The following is a 5,000-nucleotide window of genomic DNA, read 5'->3' as shown; positions in this document are numbered from 1 at the left end:
CGGGTCGAGTGGTCGATGGACGTCGAAGGTGAAAATTTTTCATCATCGAAAATTTTTTCCAAAGTTGAAGCAATTGGGCCCTAGAGTATGAAAAGTGAAACCACGGATCGATTTGAGAAATAAAAATTTTTGTATGAAAAAGTCACCACTCGGGTACCTCCATACAAAAGTACCAAGTTCGGGTCGAGTGGTCGATGGACGTCGAAGGTGAAAATTTTTCATCATCGAAAATTTTTTCCAAAGTTGAAGCAAATGGGCCCTAGAGTATGAAAAGTGAAACCACGGATCGATTTGAGAAATAAAAATTTTTGTATGAAAAAGTCACCACTCGGGTACCTCCATACAAAAGTACCAAGTTCGGGTCGAGTGGTCGATGGACGTCGAAGGTGAAAATTTTTCATCATCGAAAATTTTTTCCAAAGTTGAAGCAAATGGGCCCTAGAGTATGAAAAGTGAAACCACGGATCGATTTGAGAAATAAAAATTTTTGTATGAAAAAGTCACCACTCGGGTACCTCCATACAAAAGTACCAAGTTCGGGTCGAGTGGTCGATGGACGTCGAAGGTGAAAATTTTTCATCATCGAAAATTTTTTCCAAAGTTGAAGCAAATGGGCCCTAGAGTATGAAAAGTGAAACCACGGATCGATTTGAGAAATAAAAATTTTTGTATGAAAAAGTCACCACTCGGGTACCTCCATACAAAAGTACCAAGTTCGGGTCGAGTGGTCGATGGACGTCGAAGGTGAAAATTTTTCATCATCGAAAATTTTTTCCAAAGTTGAAGCAAATGGGCCCTAGAGTATGAAAAGTGAAACCACGGATCGATTTGAGAAATAAAAATTTTTGTATGAAAAAGTCACCACTCGGGTACCTCCATACAAAAGTACCAAGTTCGGGTCGAGTGGTCGATGGACGTCGAAGGTGAAAATTTTTCATCATCGAAAATTTTTTCCAAAGTTGAAGCAATTGGGCCCTAGAGTATGAAAAGTGAAACCACGGATCGATTTGAGAAATAAAAATTTTTGTATGAAAAAGTCACCACTCGGGTACCTCCATACAAAAGTACCAAGTTCGGGTCGAGTGGTCGATGGACGTCGAAGGTGAAAATTTTTCATCATCGAAAATTTTTTCCAAAGTTGAAGCAATTGGGCCCTAGAGTATGAAAAGTGAAACCACGGATCGATTTGAGAAATAAAAATTTTTTGTATGGGAGGGCCCCTGCTAGAACATTTTTCCCAAGTGCGACCATTTTACCCAGTGAGTCAAAAAAAAAATTTTTTTCACGGTGACTCAAAACTTCAATATTAGACTCCCCTGAGTATGAAAAGTGAAACGAAAATCATTTTTGAGAAGAAAAAATTTTTGTATGGGAGGGCCCCTGCTAGAACATTTTTACCAAGTGCGACCATTTTACCCGGTGAGACAAAAAAAATTTTTTGTATGGGAGGGCCCCTGCTAGAACATATTTCCCAAGTGCGTCGATTTTGGGTCGCCGACACAAGCTCGGGTCAAAAAAATTTTTTTTTCACGGTGACTCAAAACATCAATTTTAGACTCCCCTGAGTATGAAAAGTGAAACGAAAATCATTTTTGAGAAGAAAAAATTTTTGTATGGGAGGGCCCCTGCTAGAACATATTTCCCAAGTGCGTCGATTTTGGGTCGCCGACACAAGCTCGGGTCAAAAAAATTTTTTTTTCTCGGTGACTCAAAACATCAATTTTAGACTCCCCTGAGTATGAAAAGTGAAACGAAAATCATTTTTGAGAAGAAAAAATTTTTGTATGGGAGGGCCCCTGCTAGAACATTTTTCCCAAGTGCGTCGATTTTGGGTCGCCGACACAAGCTCGGGTCAAAAAAATTTTTTTTTCACGGTGACTCAAAACATCAATTTTAGACTCCCCTGAGTATGAAAAGTGAAACGAAAATCATTTTTGAGAAGAAAAAATTTTTGTATGGGAGGGCCCCTGCTAGAACATATTTCCCAAGTGCGTCGATTTTGGGTCGCCGACACAAGCTCGGGTCAAAAAAATTTTTTTTTCTCGGTGACTCAAAACATCAATTTTAGACTCCCCTGAGTATGAAAAGTGAAACGAAAATCATTTTTGAGAAGAAAAAATTTTTGTATGGGAGGGCCCCTGCTAGAACATTTTTCCCAAGTGCGTCGATTTTGGGTCGCCGACACAAGCTCGGGTCAAAAAAATTTTTTTTTCACGGTGACTCAAAACATCAATTTTAGACTCCCCTGAGTATGAAAAGTGAAACGAAAATCATTTTTGAGAAGAAAAAATTTTTGTATGGGAGGGCCCCTGCTAGAACATATTTCCCAAGTGCGTCGATTTTGGGTCGCCGACACAAGCTCGGGTCAAAAAAATTTTTTTTTCTCGGTGACTCAAAACATCAATTTTAGACTCCCCTGAGTATGAAAAGTGAAACGAAAATCATTTTTGAGAAGAAAAAATTTTTGTATGGGAGGGCCCCTGCTAGAACATTTTTCCCAAGTGCGTCGATTTTGGGTCGCCGACACAAGCTCGGGTCAAAAAAATTTTTTTTTCTCGGTGACTCAAAACATCAATTTTAGACTCCCCTGAGTATGAAAAGTGAAACGAAAATCATTTTTGAGATGAAAAAATTTTTGTATGGGAGGGCCCCTGCTAGAACATTTTTCCCAAGTGCGTCGATTTTGGGTCGCCGACACAAGCTCGGGTCAAAAAAATTTTTTTTTCACGGTGACTCAAAACATCAATTTTAGACTCCCCTGAGTATGAAAAGTGAAACGAAAATCATTTTTGAGAAGAAAAAATTTTTGTATGGGAGGGCCCCTGCTAGAACATATTTCCCAAGTGCGTCGATTTTGGGTCGCCGACACAAGCTCGGGTCAAAAAAATTTTTTTTTCTCGGTGACTCAAAACATCAATTTTAGACTCCCCTGAGTATGAAAAGTGAAACGAAAATCATTTTTGAGAAGAAAAAATTTTTGTATGGGAGGGCCCCTGCTAGAACATTTTTCCCAAGTGCGTCGATTTTGGGTCGCCGACACAAGCTCGGGTCAAAAAAATTTTTTTTTCTCGGTGACTCAAAACATCAATTTTAGACTCCCCTGAGTATGAAAAGTGAAACGAAAATCATTTTTGAGATGAAAAAATTTTTGTATGGGAGGGCCCCTGCTAGAACATTTTTCCCAAGTGCGTCGATTTTGGGTCGCCGACACAAGCTCGGGTCAAAAAAAATTTTTTTTCTCGGTGACTCAAAACATCAATTTTAGACTCCCCTGAGTATGAAAAGTGAAACGAAAATCATTTTTGAGAAGAAAAAATTTTTGTATGGGAGGGCCCCTGCTAGAACATTTTTCCCAAGTGCGTCGATTTTGGGTCGCCGACACAAGCTCGGGTCAAAAAAATTTTTTTTTCTCGGTGACTCAAAACATCAATTTTAGACTCCCCTGAGTATGAAAAGTGAAACGAAAATCATTTTTGAGAAGAAAAAAATTTGTATGGGAGGGCCCCTGCTAGAACATTTTTCCCAAGTGCGTCGATTTTGGGTCGCCGACACAAGCTCGGGTCAAAAAAATTTTTTTTTCTCGGTGACTCAAAACATCAATTTTAGACTCCCCTGAGTATGAAAAGTGAAACGAAAATCATTTTTGAGAAGAAAAAATTTTTGTATGGGAGGGCCCCTGCTAGAACATTTTTCCCAAGTGCGTCGATTTTGGGTCGCCGACACAAGCTCGGGTCAAAAAAATTTTTTTTTCTCGGTGACTCAAAACATCAATTTTAGACTCCCCTGAGTATGAAAAGTGAAACGAAAATCATTTTTGAGAAGAAAAAATTTTTGTATGGGAGGGCCCCTGCTAGAACATTTTTCCCAAGTGCGTCGATTTTGGGTCGCCGACACAAGCTCGGGTCAAAAAAATTTTTTTTTTCACGGTGACTCAAAACATCAATTTTAGACTCCCCTGAGTATGAAAAGTGAAACGAAAATCATTTTTGAGAAGAAAAAAATTTGTATGGGAGGGCCCCTGCTAGAACATTTTTCCCAAGTAAATTCGATTTTACCCGGTGAGTCAAAAAATTTTGATAAAAATATTTTTCCAAAATCGTGTTCATTGCCTATTATAAGGGACCAGGTCAGCTCACACGCATTTTTGGAGACCATATGGAAAGTGCGTCTGGGATTGCGGAAATTAAGTTTAGAGTGTTAAATGATGGTTTCGCAATCCCGAAAGGCTCAAAATCCACCCTAAGGTTCCCCGGGTGAAATGTGGTTTCCAAGGTGTGAGCACTATCGGTGATAGAGTTGGAATGTGATTTCCAGAGCGCAGGGCGACTGGGCTAGAGCGAAAATCATAGACAAAGGTAAGTATTGGACTGAACGACTCGAAGCAAACGAAAATCATAGACAAGGGTAATGGACTGAACGACTCGAAGCAAACGAAAATCACATACAAGAGTAATGGACTGAACAAATCGAAGCAAACGAAAATCACATACAAGAGTAATGGACTGAACGAATCGAAGCAAACGAAAACCACAGACAAGAGTAATAGAGTGAACGAATCGAAGCAAACGAAAACCAAAGACAAGAGTAATAGAGTGAACGAATCGAAGCAAACGAAAACCACAGACAAGAGTAATAGAGTGAACGAATCGAAGCAAACGAAAGTCATGGACAAGAGTACTGAAAATCGGACCAAACCTCTAGAAGCACACGAAAATCATGGACAAGAGTACTCAAAAACACGGACCAAACCTATGGAAGCACACGAAAACCATGAACACAGGGATAACTGAGAACGAACCTACCTATCAGAGCATGTGAAAGCATGGACAAGAGTACTGAAAATCGGACCAAACCTCTAGAAGCACACGAAAATCATGGACAAGAGTACTCAAAAACACGGACCAAACCTATGGAAGCACACGAAAACCATGAACACAGGGATAACTGAGAACGAACCTATCTATCAGAGCATGTGAAAGCATGGACAAGAGTACTGAAAA

The sequence above is a fragment of the Anopheles moucheti genome, assembly GCF_943734755.1.
Source record: "Anopheles moucheti chromosome X unlocalized genomic scaffold, idAnoMoucSN_F20_07 X_unloc_5, whole genome shotgun sequence".
Classification (NCBI taxonomy): Eukaryota; Metazoa; Arthropoda; class Insecta; order Diptera; family Culicidae; genus Anopheles; species Anopheles moucheti.
Note: the sequence above shows the minus strand (reverse complement) of the source record.